General features: G+C 42.6%; 1 long non-coding RNA gene across 1 annotated transcript; it reads right to left on the reverse strand.

Annotated features, from left to right (window-relative positions):
- On the reverse strand, positions 1–23,289 carry LOC129508369 (uncharacterized). The gene is made up of 5 exons (XR_008664160.1): positions 23,212–23,289; positions 8,850–9,021; positions 4,916–5,069; positions 942–1,042; positions 1–221 (listed from the first exon to the last, which is right to left on the reverse strand). It is a non-coding gene; the product is annotated as an uncharacterized LOC129508369 (long non-coding RNA).
- Between the last annotated feature and the right edge of the window lie 336 nt (positions 23,290–23,625).

Genomic DNA, 23,625 nt, shown 5'->3' on the forward strand with positions numbered 1-23,625 from the left:
CGAAGGGGATGAAAGATGAGCTTGACAGGACCAGGCTGCTTGGCTCAGAGAAAATACAAGGCAAGATTGCTACATTCCACAAGTTACTGATTTTGGAGGAGCACTGCATTTGTCCTTTCGAAATGATCTGACTCAGCTTCTTTGGTTCTTATGAACACTCTGGCCATATTGTTTGGGAGTCAGATGACCCGTCATTTATTTGATACTGGACATTTTCTTGTCTGTTGAAAAAATGAACTCAGTTACTGAAAATATGAACAGATTTCCCCTATGGGGATCTAGTCAAGATATATGTATTGTTGGAAATTATAATCATGTTACTAGAAGTGATATATATCTAAAATATATCTAAATATGCACTTAGATGTTACATTCTAATAGAATACATAAAAATATAGAAAACTGCTATCTCTTGGGGAAAATATCGAGATTTTACCCCTTCTTTTATTTACTCCAAGTGCTAATGAGTGCCTAATGAGTTTAAATTTATGGGTTGTTTGAAAATTGTTTTCATCCAAATTCATCACTGATGGGATCCCTGGGTGGCGCAGCGGTTTGGCGCCTGCCTTTGGCCCAGGGCGCGATCCTGGAGACCGAGGATCGAATCCCACATCAGGCTCCCAGTGCATGGAGCCTGTTTCTCCCTCTGCCTATGTCTCTGCCTCTCCTCTCTCTCTCTCTCTCTCTCTGTGACTATCATAAATAAATAAAAAATAAAAAATTAAAAAAAAAAACAAATTCATCACTGAACACATCAGACTTGTACAAAAGATAAAAGCTTCCCAAAAAGGAGTTACCATTGGTATGTGTCTTGAGTGACATTTCTGAGTAAAAACTAAAGGAATAAATCAAACAAGAATATTATTCCAAGAAAACAAGGTCAGAGTTACAGAGCTCATTTCCCTTCTGCTTAAGGAAATAAATGCGTAACTTTCACTTACAACTCTGCAGATAACCATGTGTTTTTTCTCACAAAGCTTGTCTAAGAAGCCACTGCAATAGTTTCATTTTGCTTCTGGTCAGCACACAATCCTGGAAGAATCTAGAAGGCAAATTATAGTTTGTTCTAGTAAAAGAAAAAAAATCATTTTTACTAGTCAGATTTGAACAGCAAACACGTACAGAAACTGCAAGAGTACACGCTTTGAATGGACTTCACCACATGATTTTCTCATCGGGTTTCAGATTTGTTGCAGTTCTTTTACATCAGTAATTTTATATTTTCCTATTATGTATGAATTCATCAAAGTGGGGTTCTGATAGATCACTGGCCTTTACCTTTAAAATACTGAGCAAAGGGGCACCTGGGTGGCTCAGTAAACATCTGCCTTTGGCCCAGGTCATGATGCCAGGGTCCTGGGATGGAGCCCCTCGTCGGGTTCCTTGCTTCTCCCTCTCCCCTGCTCCTTCTCCCACTCAGGCTCTCTCTCTCAAATAAATAAGCACAATCTTTTAAAAATAAAATAAAATGCCAAGCAAAGGATAGCACTTACGGTGACCCCTGCCACCCCCTTGGAATCTGCGATATTCAACCCCCCACTCCCAGCAGGAAGTCAGCGCTGCTGTGGAGGCAGGAGAGTCTAACTGGAGGACTAGAAGTTCACAGTAGCTTCTGGGCTGTTTAGTCTCATGGTTTTTCTGGCTATAAATCTACTTTTTATTAAAATATAATTACGCGTACATGGTGACAAAGCTCTTATTATGGCAAGCCATTTCTCACGCTAGGAAAGCTGCAGACAGATTGCTGGAGATGCAAGAAATTATGTTTCTCCACCTTAGGCCAGTTAGCTACTGTTCTGGTACTGTACCTCTCACAAATCATTTTCAAAAATCTCCTGGGTCTCCAAAAACTGCCTTGTTTCCTCTTCTCATCTTTTTGTCTGCCCTCTGCAACAGACCTCTGTTGCTTAATAGAAAGGAACAAATATAGGCAAATCTGCCTACTTGCTCAAATTTATTTGTAACCCCAAAATCAATACCCCTGCGCTTTCATGGTGATTCATGGACACGTGTAGAGCAGAGAAAAATGTGAGATATGGAAGCGCATGTTCCCAGCTGAATAAGACGATGTGCTGCCTTCTTGTTCCAGCACTTAAATAAGGTGTCTTTTTTGGCTATTTAATGTCACATTCTTTGCACATCTGTACTTTGTTTTTTGGATGATTTCACTGTTTAAAATGGCCCCCAAGCACAGTCCTAAAGTGTTGTCTACTGTACGTAAGAACAACAGGCTGTGATGTGGGGTGCCTGGGTGGCTCAGTTGGTTGAATGTCGGACTCTTGATTCCAGCTCAGGTCATGATCTCAGGGTTATGGGATGGAGCCCTGCATTGGGCTCCACTCAGGGTAGAGTCTGCGTCTTTCCCTCTTCCTCTGCCCTTCCCTCCTGCTCTCTCTCTTTCTCTCAAAAAAAAAAAATAAATAAAAAATAAATAAATAAATAAATAAATAAATAAATAAATAAATATTTTCTTTAAAAAAAGAAGGCTGTGATGTGCCTCCCAGAGAAGAATATATGTGTTCCATAAGCTTCATTTAGCCTGAGTTACAGTGCTGTTGGCCGTGAGTTCAACGTTAATGAATCAACATTATGTATTACATAAAGTGTCCTTCAACAAAAACACACATAAAATAAGGTTAGGTATTGATTGATTGATGGAAATGTGACCAGAGGCTTACAGGAACCCAACCTGTATTTCACTAATTCAATGTTCACAACAATTTCATAGAATGTAACCACCACCAATAATGAAAATAAGTATAACTACCATTGGTAGCTTTTCTGTTTCCTGAAATGCATATTCCTGTTTTTGGGGTTTTTTTTTTTGTTTTTTTTTTTGTTTGTTTGTTTGTTTTTTTTAGAAAGAAAACAAGAGACAGTTCAGAGAAGAGAAACATTTTATAAAGAGAAAATTAACCCTATAATAAAGAGTAAGGGCAATGGGGGTTTGTTGAGTTTACAGAAGAGATATGGCTTTTTTTTTTTTTTAAGATTTTATGTATTTATTTGAGAGAGAGATTAGCACTAGCAGGGGGAGGAGCAGAGAGAGAGGGAGAAACTTACTTCCCACTGAGCAGGGAACTGGACACAGGACTTGATCCCAGGACCCCAGGATCATGACCTGAGCCAAAGGCAAATGCTTAACCAACTGAGCCACCCAGGTGCCCCCAAAAGAGATATGTTTAAGACCCTTTCTGGCCTCCATTCCAAAGAAGGGAGAGATGGTCCTACATTAAAGCAGATAAGATTGCGTTTGAATACAGTGGAACATTTTACTGGAACTTTGGAACATGAAGCTCCATTCCTAGGGAACATCAAGAAGAGACAACTGACATTAGTTCTCCAAATTGCTAAGCTGAAATTGAGAGATCCAAATCAGGCACGCAGCCTGGCTCTCTACAGCTCTGGGATCCTACAAACAGCACCCATTTGCAAGGGGCCCCACAAGGCTGAAAGGCTAGATCTGCGATTATGGAATGTTTTTCCCCAGGACAGAGTTATCTAGTCAGAATAAACCCATGTGAGGATTAAAGCTAGGCCACTGGCCATATTCTGACCAATATTTTCCAGACTGCATTTCCTGGAAATTGAGAATTTATTTCACAAATGTGTGTATGTGGTGGTGATGGTGGTAGGAGGTAGTCAGGGAAGAAAAGAGTGTGTGTGTGTGTGTGTGTGTGTGTGAAATTAGTGATTTGTCTTTTTTATAATCACACTTCATTTTTGCGGATGGACATATTACTCAGCATTTTGCTCTTTTTTCTGTGATCCAAGCATGTGGCGTTCATAATCACACAGATGTGGGTTTGAAACTGTGTGGTCTCAGGTTAACCTCCTTTACCTTTAGTTTTCTCATCTGCAAAATAGAGATGACCATGTCTGCCTTGTAGGGTGTTTACTTTCTTAATTGAGATATAATTGACACATCATATTATTTTAGTTTCCGGTATACAACGTAGTGATTGGACAATTGTACACATTGTAAAATGGTCATCACCGTGAGTCTAGTTACCGTCTGTCACCTTGCAAAGAGAACTCCAGTATCACTGACCAGTGATCCCATGCTGTGTGTTACGTCTCCAGGACTTAATTTATTTTACAATTGGAAGTTTGCACTTAATCTCCTTCTTTCATTTCACCCCCACTCCCCCAAAATCCTCCTCCCCTGTGGCAGCCACTAATCTCACGGGGTTGCCTAGAAGATTCTGTCTCTAGTTCAAGTGGCTGTCCCACTCTTCCTGCTATTGCTTGCTCACCGCCCCCCCCCCCCCATGGAATCATCCTCTCACCACTAAACTGTAAGCTCCCCCAGGGTAGGTGACCTATCACAGCAAGCCTCTCACATAAGCAGGAGCTCAAGAAAGGTCTGTTGAGTTAACTGTTGGACAGCCAATCCAAGGTTACAATTCTTCAAAAACTCATCAATACCCACATAATGAAGTTCAAATCCTTGGAGGAAGAGAAAGCTGTTTGTGAGTCTGCCCCTGCTTACAGATCTAGCTGGCACTTGTCCTCTGCTCCCCTCCCAGAGCCACAGGGCTCCTGCATAGGCTGCTCCCAGATGAAGGGGGAGGCATGGTGCACAGTAGAAAGACCTAGTCATCCTGGAAGAAAATCTCTTTATCCGAATTGGCTGGCTTAAGGAGGGGCCACCCATTTGCAACATATCCCCCTTGGAATGACACTGTTTTATAGTTTGCACAAAAGCCCATGGCCAGAAGAGCATCTCTGAGCCCCAGTCGGGAGATTCCCTCCTGATGCACCCAGCGGTCTGGCCTCTCAGCCTTTGAAGGATTTCCCCTGTGGGTTTCAGCTTAAATATGGCTTCTTCCCCAAATCCTGCCCCCAGGATTGTGTTAATAATCCCTCAGCACTGCATGCTTGTTGCTCTTCGAGCATTCGTTCATTTACTCACAGATTTAGCGAGTGAGCCTCTAGCAGCCAACTAGGTGGACACAGGTCCTATCTCCTCGAGCCAGCAACATCTCAGGAAAAGTAGTCATTCAACACATCACCACACAGAAGTGTTTTGCTTTTAATTTTGCAGGAGACTATGGCACTAGAGGAGGCTGTGAAGGAGAAGACAAACATGCATACGAATCACACTTTCCATGCTGAACAGTTACTGGCCTGATTCCTTGCCAGTGTCCCCACTTGACCAGAGAGTGTTTGACCCTAAATCTGTTTTTCTCAAAGCTGAAGCCCCAGAGTTGAGCATGACACACCGAATATGCCCTAAGTGAAAGACAGATGTTCCCATCATGGAAACTGCTGCTTGGAGGGCTCTGCATTTGCTCACTTGTGACAATATGCAGTTTTGAGTATCTCTGTGCACAATTTTCTTTCTTTTCTTTTCTTTTTCTTTTTTTCTTCTTTTTTTTTTTTTTTTGCCTGAAAGGACAGAAATAAATGGTGTGAGTATGGGAAAAATCTTGTGAAGCTTAGTGTATTTGCTTTTAGGACATCTGACCCTGCACCCCCAATCACACCCCAGGGCCCAAGCACCTTTTCTCTTTCTCTCCCTCCTTAGAGGGAAACTCTGGGCTGTCACCATTTATGCTTTGCCTGAAGCTCATTCATTCCAATGTGTCAACTCTCCCCGGTAGCTACCTTTTAGTCTTCTTTTCAATGTCGAGCAAGAAAGCTTGAAAGTGTTCTGGAACAGGCATTTCAGATCATTGTGAAAAGTTATGGGGAACAGAGATCCAAGCTCCACCACCAATGCGTGAACACTATAGCCACACGTATTTACATTATCATTTTGTGAAAAGACGTACATTATGTTATGTGTTTTCTTTTGCATGAGTCACATTCTACAAATTATACGACTTTTCAACCAAATGACTTCCAGAGTCCGGAAGGCCAATTTGGGTTAGTAGGGTTTAAGGTAACACTGCTGTGGATGCTTGGGAGTCCCGGATTGAATGAAGATCCTGAGTAAGAACTGAGTTAGGGCAGCCTGGGTGGCTCAGTGGTTTAGTGCCACCTTTGGCTCAGGGTGTGATTCTGGGGACCCGGGATCGGGTCCCGCATCGGGCTCCCTGCATGGAGCCTGCTTCTTCCTCTGTCTGTGTCTCTGCCTCTCTCTCTGTGTGTCTCTCATGAATAAATAAATAAAATTTAAAATCAAAAAAAAAAAAGAACTGAGTTAGCTCCTCAGAGTGAGCTCTACTCTGGCCTCTCCTCTCGTTCTCAAGCACTCAGGCTCCAGGGCTCAGGTCTCTGCACCCTCCACTCTGTTCTGTCCACATCTGAATTGTGCCTTTGCTTTACAATGTGGCATGTGTGCCACATGCCCCAAGACAGTACTTCTAGATTCCCTGATCCCTGAGGAACACAGCCTCTGGGGGATGATGGATTGCGTGTGTGTGTGTGTGTGTGTGTGTGTGTGTGTGGTGGGGAGCCATGTGCAAGAAGGCTGGTGTAGTGGGAAGGTATGAGTGAATGGAAGAGCGTTATGGGGGAGAGCATTTTGGAATGAGAACGTGAGCACCTGTGTGCCAGTGGGTGCTCCTACAATCAGTAAAGGTTTTGGACGTTGGTGCCAATTATAGACATCAAAGAAGGGGTAAAAAAGAGAATATAGAGTATTTATTGGCATAAAGGATCCCCTTATCATGTGTGCCTACTGTGTGTCAGAGACTTTGTACTATAAGTTGTACCTGATTCAATATAGTAACATCTGTACCTATTCATGGAACATATAGATCAATAAACAGACCAGAATTAAACACAGGAAAACATGACAGGAACATGTTTCTTCCAGTCAACACCAGCTTCTGAACAGGAACATTTAGCCACAGTGGAGAAGTGCAAACTTCTGTTTGGTCTTGTTTGCTGGGGTGATGATCTCTCTGGAGGGCTTTTCTGGGATGTGTGGATTCCTCTTTTCCCCCTGTACCCTCAATCTCTACTCCCTCCTCTCTGATGCTTATAAAGGTGAGAGTCAGCCAGCCAGGAACAACTCCGAGCAATGGGTAACTTCCAGGGGAAGGAGCCATTTGTGAAAGTATCAGATAGCGAGAGGGCTCAGAGATCAAATCCAGCTCTAGGGAAGAAGGGCAAAGAGAGCCAGAGATACACTTATTTGCTATTTTTAGTAGCAGGATGGAAAAACCATTGTGGAAGTCTACCACAATGAAAGAAGGCTGCAGCCTGTAGAAAAAATATTTTTACATGTATGAGTCAGGGATCATACATTTACGAAAACATACTTACACAAATAAGATATAAAAAGAGATACAAGATTGATTCGTGCAAATATAATGCTAACGCGTTCCTTATGAAACTCTTCAGAATTTATGCTGAAATAGCATGCAGCACGATCCATTTAGTTGCAGAGTGCTGACTGTGTGCAGGGAGTTGGGGAATCAGGATTAGCCAAGCCAAGCATGGGGTCATGCCCTCATGGTCCTGACAGCTTCCTGGGCCAGCCGGCCGTCACCCAGCAGAAAGTGTGAGCCTGCACCTCCGATGGAGAGTTCCAGATACCAGGCCAGCATCTCAGAGGTTGACCTGCCCTCTTGGGATGGATTTTTAAAAAAGCATCAGGGAAATCTGTGTCTCGGCTCTTCGTTTTTGTTTTGTTTTGTTTTGTTTTGTTTTTTGTTTTTGTTTTGTTTTTAAGTTGGCTCTCACAGCCACAAGTCTGCCAGGTGAAACAAGCAAGTTGGAAATTCAGAATAAGTGCTGGCTTCTGCTTCTTACACAGCATTAGAATTTTAAATATGTAAGATGTGACTTGTGTATTTTGCTTTTTCTTATAACTTTATAATGCTTAAAATTTTTTTTAAATTTTTAAATTAAAGTAAATTTTTTTAATCATTTACTTACCCACTCAATGAGCTCTAGACATGTGGATCATCCTGTGCCATATTCAGAGCACAGAGGCTAGGTGGAGACACCAGGTAACAAGGGAACATATGAATAAATATATAGCTACAACTGTAGTGAGAGTTTCTCTGTGGGTCAGTGTTCTTCATTATAGACACAGGGTCCATGCTAAACAAGGTAAGCAGAAAGGGATGTATTCAGAGAGACAGCAGGCTTTGCATTGTAAAGTGGCCTAAAGAAACAGACTCTAGGTGAAAATTCCAATGTCAATGTCCCAAACCATCCCGTTGTGCCACAACTAAGCCATGAAGGTAGGTGCCACCTTTGCCAAGGTGAGAATCACATCTCCTCTTCCAGGATCCCAGCCAGTCTAATGAACTCTGTCCATCTCTCTCTGCTCATTTAGCTACACGTCAAAGCCACCTCCCTCATGTATGTGTGATAGGAAGGACTCCACTACTTCTAGAACTCAGCTTCAAGGGAGCCTGGGAAAGGCGGTTTTGGTCATAGTCCATGTCTTATAGAAGGAGATTGGAACGCACATTGAGGCAACCCACCAGTCAGCCATAGTCCCCAAGGGAAAGAGTAGAGAGCTATCAGAAGGGAGAGCATGAGACATCTTCTGTGTTGGCTGGGTAATAAAGCAAGGCTGTTCTGAGGAAGTTGCTTGTAAAGTGGATGTAGAAGAAGAACTAGGATTTAGTCAGTGTGCGCAAAGGCCCTGAGGTAGGAATTTGGTAGTGACAGCAAACAAGTAAAGTAAAGGAGAATGAGGGTGAGGCCACAGAGCAAGGCCTGAGAGCTTTTAGAGAGACAGTTGTGCAGGGCTTGGTGGCCCTTTGTACTTTATTCCACTTGCAGTGGGAAGCCCTGGGGGCCCCTAAAGGGGAGTTGTGCTCATGCATTTCATTAACACATAGCATTAATAAACATGTTGTGATTTATTGTTAATGCTCTCTGCTGCAAGAAATTAAATATCTGACTAAAAGGGCCTTAGACGTGTTTATTTTTATTACCTAACAAGAAACCTTGAGAGAGGCAATTTCAAGATTTGTTCAGTTGCTGAGTGATGTCCAGGATCTGGGTCAGCTTCTTCATGATCCTTGGGGCTGTTTCCGCCTGCTCACAAGACAGCGGCTATAGTTCCAAGCATCACATGCTTCCTCCATGGAAGGAGAAAACCTCTCCCTGGAAATTAGGAAAAGAAAGATATTTTCCCAAATCCCTCTAGTTCCTGTGGCTACTGCTGGGTGCCACTGCTCTACTGAGCTGCAAAATACATGAGAAAAATGATTAGCTGACATTTTCAGATGCTGCAGTGGGAGGCAACCCCTGCCAAGAATGGTGAGGTAGGAGTGGCTTTTGATAGGAAGCTGAGAAAAAGGCCAGGGCTGTATTTTATTACGACACGTACTCCACACACACGCACTCGGGTCATCCAAGAGAATGAGTATGGCAGGTGAGAGACGCCAAGAGCAAGAGTGATGTTCGCCTAGACCTGCCTGGCTAGACAACACTAGAAACTCCCCAAGGCGTAGAATGGGATGGTTAAAACAAATAAATCCACGCTTGTGTAAATCAATCATTTTTTCTTGTGTAATTGTGCCTCCTAGAAACTTTGTTTATAAATTTATCCATAAGCATATTCATAGGGTGATATCAGCCAGGGAGGCAGTGCTTGCAATACGCTATGCCTGGACAGTAGACGCAGGCTCCCTGCACCCCTGGGCCCACCTCTGGCTTATGGAGGATTTCCTTTGGTCGACCAGATGGCTGTTTGACGATTTGCATACATGTGAGTGTGCAAATCTTCTTCCCCCCATCTGACAGGGCCAGCGTGAGGGGAGTCTACCTGGACGGCTGTGCTCTTGGCAGTTGGGGTTTATTAAAGATGGATCTTTTCTCTCCATCTGACGAGGAATAACATTTTACCCTCCTTTTCCATCACCATTCTTTCATCGTCTCAAAAGAGTTCCAAATTTCTCCCTCCCCCGTGGCAGGGGCTCGGTCATATTTTCCAGTTGTTGTCTGCACAAGGGGAAAGGCAGGCGGGCGCACCCCCAGATTTACATTATTTTCTGTTTCTTTCTCATGCTCATTGGAAATATGCTAATGACCCTGCCAGACCCCAAGGCGATGACAAATCTGGAATGCCGTTCTCTTGCCCATTATGATGGAGTGGTGAATAGTCATCTCCCTCTTTTGTTCTCATCACAGACTATTCCCAACTCCCTCCACCGAATCCCTGCTCGGGCTGCAAAGCTTCCAGCTGTCTCTGCATCTGACAGTGTAGTTCTGGGGCTCTGACTGCAAGGCGGGCTCCTCTCCTCGTTTAGCAGGGCAGACACCATTGGAGAGATTGGTTTGCGAAATACCCAGCTGGAGGTGCAGAGGGAAGAGGTGGGGGTGGGGAGGATGGAGGAGGAGGGATGAGAATTTCTCTAAAACCCTTCAGCTAAATTAAAGATAAAAATTGTAGGGTCTCATGCTATGTTTTTAATGTCGCAAAAGGAGTGTTAGTCTCCTGCTCCCTCCCCTGCTCACTGCCCCGCAACTTGCAGCATTCAAGTTAAAACCCAACCTGCTGCCCAGCAACACCCCCCCCCCCATTCTGAAGGCTCCTGTGGATGATGAAATGTGGGTAGGAGGGAGGGGAAAGTGAAGCGAACAGAGAAGGAAGACGGAAATGGGCTGAGAGAAAAATAGTAGATATGTCCCTGGAAGTAAGTGATGGATGCAGCTGCTAGGGAGTGAGGATTAGTCCAGGTACTAGAACCCCCTTGTCCTGTACATTTGAGAGCCTGGAAGTATCACTGGCACCAAACTCTGATGGATGGGTGGTGATCAAGAAAGTCAGCATCCCTGCTCTCCTGGAATGGCATTCTAGCCAAGGAGACCAAGATTAACAAATAAACAAGTGCACGACATCACATCAGAAACTGATAAGTATTACTACTTATTTATTTATTTTATTTATTTTAGAGTGTGTGCATGTGCATGATGGAGGAAAGGCAGAGAGAGAGGAGACAAAGAGAATCCCAAGCAGAATCCACTCTGAGCACGGAACCGGACAGGGGGCTCCATCCCATGACCTAATGGAAATCCAGAGTTGGATGCTTAGGCAACTGAGCCACCCCAGCGCCCCAGGAACTGCTGCATTATTAAGAGAAACAAAGCAGAGTAAAGATGCAGAATGAGGGGAGGGAGGCAGGCGATAAAGATCTCTCTAAGGAGGTGATATTTGAGGAGAAAATTCAAGGAAATGAGAGTAAGGGACTCAGAGCTAGCTGGAAAAGAGCACACCAGGCCTGGAAGAATGGAGAGAAGAGACCTAGAGGCAGAAGCAGGCTGAGTAAAGGGAGGGGTGGTGCAGATGGCCAGGGAGCAGACAGGTGGAGAAGGAAGTCAGGCCCTGCTCTAAGTGTGCTGAGGAGCTGCTGGGAATGTTCAGCTGGATGAAGCTTTGATTTTTATTTTGAAAAGATTTCTGCGACTGGGCAAGAATGGGCTCAAATTAACCAGCTGGTGAGGACGTAGAGGAACTAGAGTCTCCATGTCTCACACGGGAGTGTGAATTGGTAAAGTCACGTTGGAAAGTCAACTGACAGTGTCTGCTAAAGCTGGACACATACAGGTTTAACCAAACAGTTCCACTCCCAGGGATCCCCCCACTCCTGTGTATTTAACCAAAAGAAGGAAAATGGTTCTGGCCTCCAAAAGCCATTGCACAAGAGCCCCAAACTGGAAAAGGCACATTTATGAACAATAGCACCAAACTGGAAACAACGTCCGTTCGCTGCAGAATTGGTAAATAAATTGTGAAATACTCACGCGATGACTGTAACACAGCAGAGAAAAACAACAAGAACAGGTGACTTGTTCTTGGTCCTGTCTAAATGCATCCTCTCTTCCGGGACACTGTATCCTCCTGTCTGACCCACCTGAAGGGTTTCTACTCTAATTTTTCCCCCCATATCATATCAAAAAGAGAGATCAAGGATGACTCCTAAGGCTTGTGGCCTGGGAAACGGTGGAGGGGAATGTCAACTGTGGATATAGTCAAGACGGGAGAGATGGTTGGGATGGGCGGGAGGGTGCAGTGCACATTTTTTTTTCATGCTCATGTGAGATCCAAGCTGAGACATTAACAGTGGCACAGATCAGGGTCACACAAAGGGACTATAGACCTACTTTGGGGAGTTAGCAGCACATCCATGGTATTCAAAGCCGCGGGTTAGATGAGATCTCCCTGGGGGCTGACTGCAGAGAGAGCGGAAGCAAGGTCTGAACACAGTCATGCTCAACAGGCAGAAAGGAAAAGAGGATCCAGAAAGGAGACTGAGAAGGAGGCACAGCAAGCGAGCTGACCCCTGAGATCCACACTGTACACCTGGATCAGCAGCACAGCCATTTCCTCTGCCAACATTGGTTGGTTCAACTGCTGCTGGAGGCCGAGTGCTGACCTTTGGATTTGGTAACGTGGAGATCACCCATGGTTTGACGATGGTGGTTTCATCGAGTGGGTACAGAGGAGTGAAAAAGTGGAGACCATCAGCTTACATAACTCCTTGAGGAGTTTACTATAAAGGAGAAGGGAGACAAGAATTAGAGAAATTTCTTTTTATTATAAGACATCTGTCTTATAATGAGGAAGAACTGGCAGAGAAGAAGGAAATGGTGATGTGACATGAGGGGGAAATCAGAGTAGAAACCCTTCAGGTGGGTCAGACATGTGGATAGAGTGTCCCGGAAGAGAGGATGCATTTAGACAGGACCACGAACAGGTCACCTGTTCTGGCAGGTGGGCAGACAGCATGCGTGGACATGGGGGCAGGTAGGCTGACTTTTGGGGGCCTCTGGACATGGTTCTGTTGAACACACACATATCTTGTACGGACCATTGTGCCCTTTGCTAAAAACTCAAGCTTCCTACAAAGGAAATAGTTGCATGCGTACATGATTTTATGGCTGTCAGCTGCTTGCCCCATGCCTATGGTTTTAAATGTCCAATGAAAGCATCTGGAACCAGGAGAGAACAGTCATATGATGCATGAAAGATCTCGCTGGATTCTTCGTGCTGACTACAGCATCCATTCTTACAAAAGGTAGGGAAAATGACCCACAGGAACATTGCGGAGTGGGGCTGGGGGTGGGGGATAGGGGGTGGGAGGTGAACTTTTGTAAGAAATACACTTTCAAAGACACATGTACCCAAAAAATAGTCAGAGGGAGATACACAAGGCAGTTAATGATTTTCATTCAAGAGCCCTGATCTCCAAATGAGGATGAAGTTTTTTGTTTTGTTTTTTTTTTAATTGAAAATTCTACTAATCATGTAGTTGGAAACCTGTAGAAGACCCGTTTCCCCTCTGGAGCTCGAGTCTCCTAACCCTGGTGTCATTGTCAAATTTGGAGACATTGACATTTTCACCTCACAGGAAACCCAGTACCTGGCACACAGGTAAGCACTGGGTCAGAGGGCCTGTGAAGGGGCAGGTAGGAGCTGCTTTGAAAATGTGAAAAGCCTCTTTTGCTCACCACCAGCAGCTTCTCAACACGAGGGCTTCTGGAGGCAGACTGCTTGCTGAGTTTGCTCTACCTGTGGTCACACAAGGCACCTTTCGAAACACCAGAGACGCACGGGGGCAGGGGTGGATATACAAAATGCCTGAGTTTCTAGTTCCTTGAAAAATTTGAAAGCTTTTGAAATTCATCTCCATGCTTTATAGTAGCATCATCTGTAAGATGAAAAACGTCAACTGATTTAGAAGGTCCTTTAGCTTTAAAAAAAAAAAAATCCTGAATTTCTGGGGCACCTGGGTGGCTCAGTCAGTTAAACAACTGACTCATGATTTTTGGCTCAGGTCATGATCTCAGGGTCCTGTATCAAATCCCACAATGCGCTTGAGCTCAGCGTGGAGTCAGCTTGTCCATCTCCCTCTGCTCCTTCCCCTACTTGCTCTCTCTCTCTTTCAAAGAAATAAATAAAATCTTCAAAAATAAATTTAAAACAATTTAAAAATGCTGAATTCTAAAAATCCAACTGGAGACATCATTAATGAATAACCCAGGAAACTGATATACTGTACATGTGGATATATAAAGATGTAAGTATAGCCTCATAATATAGGGTAGCATGTGATTATTAAATTAATGATATACCTATAAGTACCCGAGAATAGGTTTTAGGGGCAGTCCCGGTGGTGCAGCGGTTTAACACCACCTGCAGCCCAGGGCGTGATCCTGGAGACCCGGATCGAGTCCCATATCGGGCTCCCTGCGTGGAGCCTGCTTCTCCCTCTGCCTGTGTCTCTGCCTCTCTCTCTCGCTCTGTATCTCTCATGAGTAAATAAAATAAAATCTTAAAAAAAAAAGATTAAAAAAAAAAGAATAGGTTTTAGGAGTCATGCCATTACATATACATCTTGATTGTAAAATTTATATTGCAAAGTTATAAAATTCATACTAGCTTTAAAAGTTGATGGGCCCCTGGGTGGCTCAGTGGTTGAGTGTCTGCCTTTGGCTCAGGGAGTGATCCCGGGTCCTGGGATCGAGTCCCACATCGGGCTCCCCCCCAGGAAGCCTGCTTCTCCCTCTGCCTATGTCTCTACCTCTCTGTGTGTCTTTCATGAATAAATAAATAAAATCTTAACAAAAAAATAAAGGTTGAGAAAAGTTTCCTGATAAATATGGTGAAATGACAGAGAACTACAGAAATCACTTTCTCTGATACCTATTAAATAAAAATTATATTTGACCCTTGAACAACAAGAGTTTGAACTATACAGTTCCCCTTATATACAGGGGTTTTTTGATAAGTACGGTACTATAAATGTATTTTTCTCTTACAATTTTCTTAATAACATTTTCTGTTCTCTAGCTCATTTTATTGTAAGAATACAAATTTAATATATATAACATACAAAATATGTGTTAATTGAATGTTTATATCACTGGTAAAGTTTTGGGTTGAAAGTAGGTTATTAGTAGTTAACTTTGAGGGGAGTCAAAAGTTGTATGTGGATTTTTGACTGCATAATGTGGGGGGATTGGTACCCCTAACCCCTGTGTTGCACAAGAGTCAACTCTAGTTTTTTAAAAGGCAAACATTTCTCTAGCAGGAACCAAATAAGGAAAGAGCACAGCATTATTCCATAAACATTAAAAAGTAGTGGGTAGGAAAAGAAACAGAATATTCTGGAGTGCCATGGCTCTCAAATACATCTTCAACCCTGGAAAAGGTACTAAGGAAAGGCCCATCAAACATTATGAGAGTTTCATAATACTCCACGATTTGGAGAAAAGTAGACTAAGGCCAATAAGATAGTCCTAAGACAAATCAAGAAAAAGTGACACCTGGGTGGATCAACGGTTGAGCCTTTGGCTCCCGGGGTCCTGGGATCGAGTCCCACATCAGGCTCCCTCTGGGGAGCCTGCTTTTCCCTCTGCCTATGTCTCTGCCTCTCTCTGTGTCTCTCATGAATAAATAAATAAAATCTTAAAAAAAAAAAAAGACAAACCAAGAAAAAGAAAGATCTAAAAGGTGAAATCATTCAAAAGTAGGAACTGAATCATTATAGTCTACAACTGAAACATATAGTTAAAAATGCAGTGATAATTATAAGAGTAAAGTATCCAATCAATCTCTTTAAGTTTTCATAATCTTTTTCTTGAGTTTAAAGGCATTTTTGTTGGTGAAGAAATGCCTAATGAAGTTCAGCCAATGCTTTCTGGTTAATGACAGTTTATTTTTCTTCTGTGAATATTAAAATAAGATTAACTATCATGTAAAAACAGTAAATAGCCTCTAGAGAATTATTTTCTTTTGAAACAATTATTTGATATGCTGGTCACTTTTTTACCAATCTCTTTGTCCATACATCCATCTAACTGTCTGGAACAGATATCAGTCAGCAGATTACACTCAATATCTCATTTAGTCTGCAATTTCAAACAATTTTGAGAAAATATCATAAAATAGGAGGGTTGGATTGCAAACACAGTTGCCTCATATTTTCTAATGAATCAGATGAAGACCTGACAACACTAGGGCCATGTTCCTGCTTGGCAACAATCTGCTCTACCTGAGTGATAGCACCTATACCCTCCAGTGAGGTGCCCTCCTCTAGGTAGCCATGAGTCAGTCCCACCACCTCTTGATTGTCCCCAGCGACAAGGAGAACCTTGGCTCCTTTTTATCATTTCATTTGCACTGTGGGTTTTCTGAAAGTTGAGACACATTTCTCAATATCCATGTGGAAAATCCCAAAGAAGAAGGTTGACTGAGTTACACCCAAATGGTCTTATCATTGAGGTTCTTTTTGGTTGCTGGAGGCCTTTTGGTCGACATTACAGGCCTAGAATGATATTCAACAAGTGCCAACACTAATGTTTTCTTTCCTTTGGGGGATGTAATTTTGTATGAGTGGTTACTTTCTTCTTTGTACTTTTTTGCATTCTTTGATTTTTCTTTATGATGAAAATGCCTCGTTTTTATATTAAAAAATAGGCAATCCTTAAGTACATATACATATAAGTGAATATGTTTATATAAAAAGACATATATTCATACATAAATATATATGTTTGTGTGCGTTATTAGAAAACAAAGTAGAAGGGAAAATGATACAAGTGTTCTAGCAAGAAAGTAGAGTATAGGGCACCTGGGTTGCTCAGTGGTTGAGCATCTGCCTTTGGCTCAAGTCATGATCTGGGGGTCCTGGGATCAAAGTCCCGTATGCATCAGGCTTCCCCACAGGGAACCTGCTTCTCCCTCTGCCTATGTCTCTGTTTCTCTCTCTCTCTCTGTAGCTCATGAATAAATAAGTAAAAAAAAAAAAAAAAAAAAAAGAATCAAGGAAAGTAGGGTACAGACCCCTGGAGATAGTCTGTGTACCATCGCCTGAGTGAGTAAGATAGGTTTTTCATTATAATCCTCAGACATATCTCCAGGGAATCCTCTCTCTTACATATCAAGGCAAATGTGACTTCTAAATGAGGCATTCATTTATCAGGCATTAAGACTTCCCAGGCTTTCTAACCAGCAGCAGAAAACCATATTTTTAATACCGCAGAAAGAAAACTTGTTAAAAAGCAGGTCTATTCCAGGGCAAACCACACCCTAATTAGGAAGATATTTCCTTTAAAAAAAATTTTTTTTCTGAAAAAAGATTGACAAGGAACTTAAACTGAATATATACCAAGGTTTTAGTTAAGTTGTGTTTAATCAATCTCCCTGGCAGTGGTGTTTAATTTACAAAAGCATATTATTTCCTCCTTCGAATTATTTAGCTCAGTCCCCAGAGGATGTATCCAACAAACTAAAAGCCAGAAGATGACAAATGCATGAAGGAATAAAAGCAGCACTTTTCACACCCTTTATGCTTTCGAATTATTGTTCTTCATTAGACTTGTTTCTTTGAAAAAAAAATCGAATGGTGGTATTGATGCTTTCTATATTATAATTGACCTTAGCAGCTATAAACTATTCTAACTAGGGTTAGAATAGGGGGAAATAGTTAATAAATAAGAACCGCAAAGCATAAAAGCAACAGAGATTGAAACGTAGTGTTTCCAAGATATAATTTGCTCCAAAATTATGCCAGCTAGCTAATCAAAGGACGTTTCCCAGTTTGCTGGTTATGGTAAGAAAGGTTAAGGCTTGTTTGCACTGTGGCATAATTTTATATGTATATATTTTTTTATTCCGTCTTTGCCCTTCTTGTTTGCATTTTCTATTTTGCAGATGGTGCTCCACCTTTTCTCCCTGGCCCCCTAGTCAGGGACTCGGCTTCCTGTAGACCGAGTGCTCAATCACCAGTATCTGATCGGTACCACTTTCCATTTACCGTGACGTCCTTTTTTGAGTGAGAAGACACATCTTTCTTTGTCCTGAATCAAGGTTTCCTTTTTAGGCTTTATCACCAACTGTTTGGGTGAATTCCTTAACTTCTCTCTCTCACACACTCCCACAATATGCGATAAAGAGAAAAACATCAATATTGTTTTTACCACACAGGAATATTTTGATTGTATGCATGAGGCAATTAAGTCCTATCAGATATAATATACTAAATATGTATTTATGCATATTTAAGAAGTCAACACATGTAAAGCACTTAGTACCTGGCATCCGTTGCTCAATTCCTGTTCATGTTTATAAGAATAAATCATATTATTTATATATTCATTCAGTAAATACCTCTTGAGGACCTATTCTAATACTGAGCATACCATCAGTGAATAAAATAGACAGAAATCTCTTCTCTCATGGCGCTTCATGAAGAACGCAGCTGATTATATAAATACATTATATAGGGTGTTTTGAGGCGATTGACACTATAGAGAAAAATAAAGCAATAAAGGAGAATAAAGAGTGTTGGAGGAGGTAAGGGGTGATTGGCTTATAACTTTGAATTTTGAATAAGGTGACCAGGAAAGGCCTTGCTGAGAAGGTGACATTGAAATAAAGACTTGAAGGAAGTAACCAAAGGAGCAAGGAAAGGGTCTGAGAGAGCTATGTTCCCTGCAGAGGGAACAGCATGTGCAAGGAACAGAAATATCAGGGTGGCTACAGCAGTGGAGGATGGGGGCAAACAGCAGAAGATTAACCACTCCACATTCTTATATGCTGCACTGATGGCTATAAAATTGTATACATATACTTATATACACACACACAGGTAAATATTTTTTCTTTCTTTCTTCTTCTTCTTCTCTTTTTTTTTAATGGGCAGGTGCTTAGTAAGTATTTACCTTCTACATGGAAACAAACCAGTCATCTCAAATTCCATGCCATGCCTTCCACAGTCTCTCATGCTTTACAGAGCCTGGGGAGTGCTCATTAATCAAGAGCACCCAGCTGAAGGATCGGTTTTCACACTGTTAATGAAGCATCCAGAGCTAATGCTCAAGAACAAGTTTAATCTAAATCACACTACTCTTTGGAGACCTTCCCTTCAGTTTAGGATGAGTCTTTGACCCAGTCAAAAGCCATAGGCAAGGGGCACCTGGCTGGCTCAGTCTAGGACCCTGTGACTCTTGATCTCAGGTTGTACGTTTGAGCACCACCTTGGGTGAAGAGATTACTTAAGGAAAAATAAAATCCTTTAAAAAAAAAAAAAAGCCATAGGCGAACCTTCCAGTCAACTTACAATTTCAACTCTTACATGGGTTTAACTATAAAACTGTCTTTTGTCTTTTTTTTCTCCTCTGAACTATTTCCTTGATTAGAAGAATCCTCACACCCTACCTTTACTCTCCATGTTCAGTGCCTCAGAAATATGAAAATAAAAAAAGAAAAATGCTAAATCTGCAAAGATGTCTGTATACTTATGGCCTCCATAAGTTCCTTTGAGTTCTGGTGTTTGGCCACTTACTGGCTGTGTGTGACCTTGAGTGGAGTCACTTAAGCTCTGTGGGCCTCAGTCACCTCAACTGAAAAATGGGGATGGATGTGCCCACTTAGGGTGACTTACAAGGAATAAAAGAGAAAATATAAATAGAGTAATCCTCCTCCCCCCACCCCGGGCACCTGGGTGGCTCAGTCCATTAAGTGTCTGCCTTGGGCTCAGGTCATGATCCTGGGGTCCCAGGATCGAGTCCCACAGTTGACTCCCTGCTCAGTGGGGAGTCTGTTTCTCCCTCTCCCTTTGCCCCTCCACCCATTCGTTCCCTCTCTCAAGTAAATACATAAAAATCTTCAAAAATTAATAAATAAATACATACATACATACAGTAATCCCCCTTATCTGCAGGGGATACATTCCAAGACCCCAGGGGTTGCCAGAAACCACAGCCAGTACCAAACTTTACATATACCATATATTTTTCCTACACTTACATACCTATGATTAAGTTTACTACATAAATTAGGCGCAGCAAGAAATTAATAACTGATATTAAAATAAACAGTGAGGGAGGCCTGGGTGGCTCAGGGGAACATCTGCCTTTGGCTCAGGGTGTGATCCCAGAATCCCAGGATTGAGTCCCACATCGGGTTCCCTGCAAGGAGCCTGCTTCTCCCTCTGCCTATGTCTCTGCCTCTCTCTCTGTGTGTGTTTCTCATGAGTAAATAAATCTAAAAAACATATATAGAACAATGATAAGAATATACAGTAATGCAGGTTACGTGAATGTGGTCTCTCTGTCACAAAGTATCTAATCGGACTGTACTCACCCTCCTTCCTGTGATGCTTTGAGACCATAAAATGTGGTGAGAGGCAGGGTGGTGACCGAGGTGGCACTGTGACCTAGCATCGAGCTACTGCTGACCCTCTGACCAGGTGTCAGAAGGAAAATCATTTGCTTCAGGACGATGGATGACCTCAGGTAACCGGAACCTCAGGAAGTGAGGCTGTGGCAATAGGGAACCACGGTAGTAACTTAGCTTAGTGATGGGTCTCCAGCAACACTACATGAATATTTCTTGTTGTCATGGTCACTGTTATTTTGTTTTTCTGGGGAACTGCTCAAAAGGCGGAGAGGCATTAGGTGCTACAAAGCACCCATGTGAGTTAATGGAATGTGTAAATCACAGAGGTAGCAAAATTGATTACCACTCTCCTGTGTCTCCAGTTGAAGTAACAATATTAATGAAGCATTGACTTAAATCATTATTATAGACTTTTCCTTTTTTTCAGATAATCAGCAACTACTTCTTAAGAGGCAAAATAGCTTTAATCCTGTTTTTATTATTTGGAAGGGGGTGGCCTCAGAACACATTTCTTTTTTATTTTTTAAGACTTATTTATTTGAGAGAGAGAGAGAATGAGAGTGGTGGGGAGCAGAGGGAGAGAGAGAGAGAATTCTGAAGCAGAGTTCCCACTGAGCGTGGAGCGCAACCCGGGGCTCAATCTCACGACCCTGAGATCATGACCTGAGCCAAAACCAAGAGTCAGATCTTAAGGGACTGTGCCAGGTGTCCCTCAGAAGGTATTTCTAAAAATATCTGTCACTTTGTAACACCCTGTAGTGAGTAATAACTATAATAGCAACCATTTGAAGGGTGTTTGCTCAGTGTCAGACACGCAATGTATACTATTTCATTGACTTTTGGAATATGCCCAAGAACTGTTACCACTCTCCCTATTTTACAGTTGAAGAAGCTGAAGCCCAGAGAGATTGAATCACAGCTAGTGGGCGACAGCACGGAATTCAAATCAGGATCTTTAGTCTCTCACACCTGGCTCCTTAAATCTAGATGCTTGATTGCCAAGTAGTTATGAAATGCCTGAACAATGGATAAGACTTTCACTTGGTAGCCACGGTCAGCTTCTGAGGCTGTTTCACAGTAGTAGTAATAGGGCAATTTACCAAGTACTTCTAGAAAAGTGTGCAGGCTACAGGAAGTAAGTGGAAATCATAGGCCCTTGGGTGTATTATTAGGAAATTTAAATAATCTATGGGGAGAGATCAAGGTTGAGGAAAAATAATAATGAAAATTATATTTACTGAGCATTTGTGTGTCACTGCACCACACAGACTGTTCATAAAACAAAGACCCTGGAAAGATCTCCTTAGTAGAGTGGAGTGTGGTTAAATCCATCTTCAGCAGACGCATTACCTTCCAGTGTGCGTGCTACCGAAATCACTTGTGAGAATTAAGATCTCAGGCTGAAATGAAACCACACAACAGGCAATCAAAATGAGGTACCCTACCAGACTATCCAGGTGCCAGCAATCTCTACACATCAGAGATGATTTGTCTTCCTTAAAAAAGTCAGCAGAATCAGAACACATTTTTCAAAATACTTCTGATACTTTGATGTGACAGTTTTCCATGGGATCCGGTTTCTGCACATTTTACTTGATCAAGGTTGGCAACCCCCAGGTTCATTAACAGGTGGTGTTGACAGGTTAATTACAGGAGGAAATTAGCGCATATCAGGGACCGGAGTGATCACTCCTACCTGCAATCACTTTTAATTGTAAATGATTTGCTACAGCTTCTCATTCACCTCTTGGGCTAAGGGTTTGGACTACAATGAAGTTTCAGGAAACTCGGGCCTCTTAGCCAGGCTGGGATCTAGCACGGTGCCTTTGCTAGAAACCTGACAAAGACTAATTTGAATGTGTAAAATGTTAAAGATGACCTAAACAAAGCATATTGGTTTCATAAGGCAGCCATGACAAAGTGCTACAAGCTGAGTGGCTTAAACCTCAGACATTTATTCTCTCACACATCTGGAGGTGAGAATTCTGAAATTGAGGTGCTGGCCCGGCCATGCTTCCCCTAATGGTGTCTGTGTCCAAATTTCCATTTTTTTTTTATGAGGCCATAGGTCATATTGGATTAGGACCTACCTGAGAGACCTCACTCTAACTTGAACATCTCTGTAAAGACCCTGTGTCCAAATAAGGTCACATGCTGAGTTATTTGGGGGTTAGGACTTCAGGAACTTGGGTGAGACAGTTCAACCCCACAACACATCGTGTTACTATCATGTTAATGACGGCTCCAGCACCTGGGCAGGGGGTGCAGCACAGTAAAGAGGCAGGTACCCTGTTGTCTGGTAAAATGGGCTCAGGGTCATGCAGACCTGTCATACAAAGGTCATACAAATCCTTACTTGGTCATCTGGGAGATGTGGCTTTAGGGAACTCATTTGTACTCACTGCTGAAAGGTAGGTCATAACTAACAATCTTGCGATTTTTTAAAAGTGATCCTTTAGGGGATCCCTGGGTGGCTCAGCGGTTTAGCACCTGCCTTTGGTCCGGGGCGTGATCCTGGAGTCCTGGGATCAAGTCCCACATCAGGCTCCTTGCATGGAGCCTGCTTCTCCCTCTGTCTGTGTCTCTGCCTCTCTCTCTCTCTCTCTCTCTCTCTCTCTCTCTCTCTTTTTCTCTCTGTCTCTCATGAATAAATACATAAAATCTTTAAAATAAATAGATAAATAAATAAAAATAAAAGTGATCCTTTAAAAACACATTCATTTTATATGTGGTAACAAATACGTCGTTTACAAATACTAATTTATATAATCCTCATAACAACCCTAAAGCGTAGGTACAATTGCCACACAGAAGACTCACAAAAGTTAAGTAATGTACCCTCCGTCATACAACTAGCAAGAAGCAGGGGCATGTTTCGGGGCTAGTAGCTTGGCCCGAGACCTAAGGACTTAACCAGCTATGCCCCTTCTGCTTATTAAAACTGGCCCGCTAGGCCCCCTATTCCATGCCGCAGGTCATGCTCCACTTAGCCTTGCTCAAAATATTTGACGGGCTTCCCATCTGACTCAGAGGGAAGGCCTGGGTCCTGATCCCAGCCTCCAGGGCTGTTAGAGAACTCACCCCTATCGCCTGTGTGACCTCATCTTCTGTTACTCCCCGCCCCCAAACCACTCTTCCTGGACACTCGGGCACTGGACCTTTACCTTTGCTCTTCCGTCTGGCTTCCCAGTACAGCTTCCATAGGACTTGCTCCAGCCCTTTGCTCAGAAGGCACCCATCTGTCCACCTGACCAGTCCCTGCACCTGATACTCCGTCCTTTCTCTTCATGCCACTCATCCCTGCCTGACATAATATCGTTTGCATACTGCTTGTTCTTGTTTGTTTGCATATTGTTTTTCTCTCCCCGACTCCCAGGACTTCTGCAGATCGAGTTTTTGTTTGTTTGTTCACTGCTGTAATTCCAGTGCTTTGTGACTGGGTAAGTAAATCAAGGGATGGAGTGATTACCACCGGGCTTGATCATGCTTCGTAAATAATGATTGCAGTTCTTTTAAATGCAGAAACCAAAACTCATTGGACGTGGCACAGAATTGGGTTGAGAACAAGATGATTTTGG

Source organism: Nyctereutes procyonoides, unplaced genomic scaffold (genome assembly GCF_905146905.1).
Source record: "Nyctereutes procyonoides isolate TBG_1078 unplaced genomic scaffold, NYPRO_anot_genome, whole genome shotgun sequence".
In the NCBI taxonomy this organism is placed as follows: domain Eukaryota; kingdom Metazoa; phylum Chordata; class Mammalia; order Carnivora; family Canidae; genus Nyctereutes; species Nyctereutes procyonoides.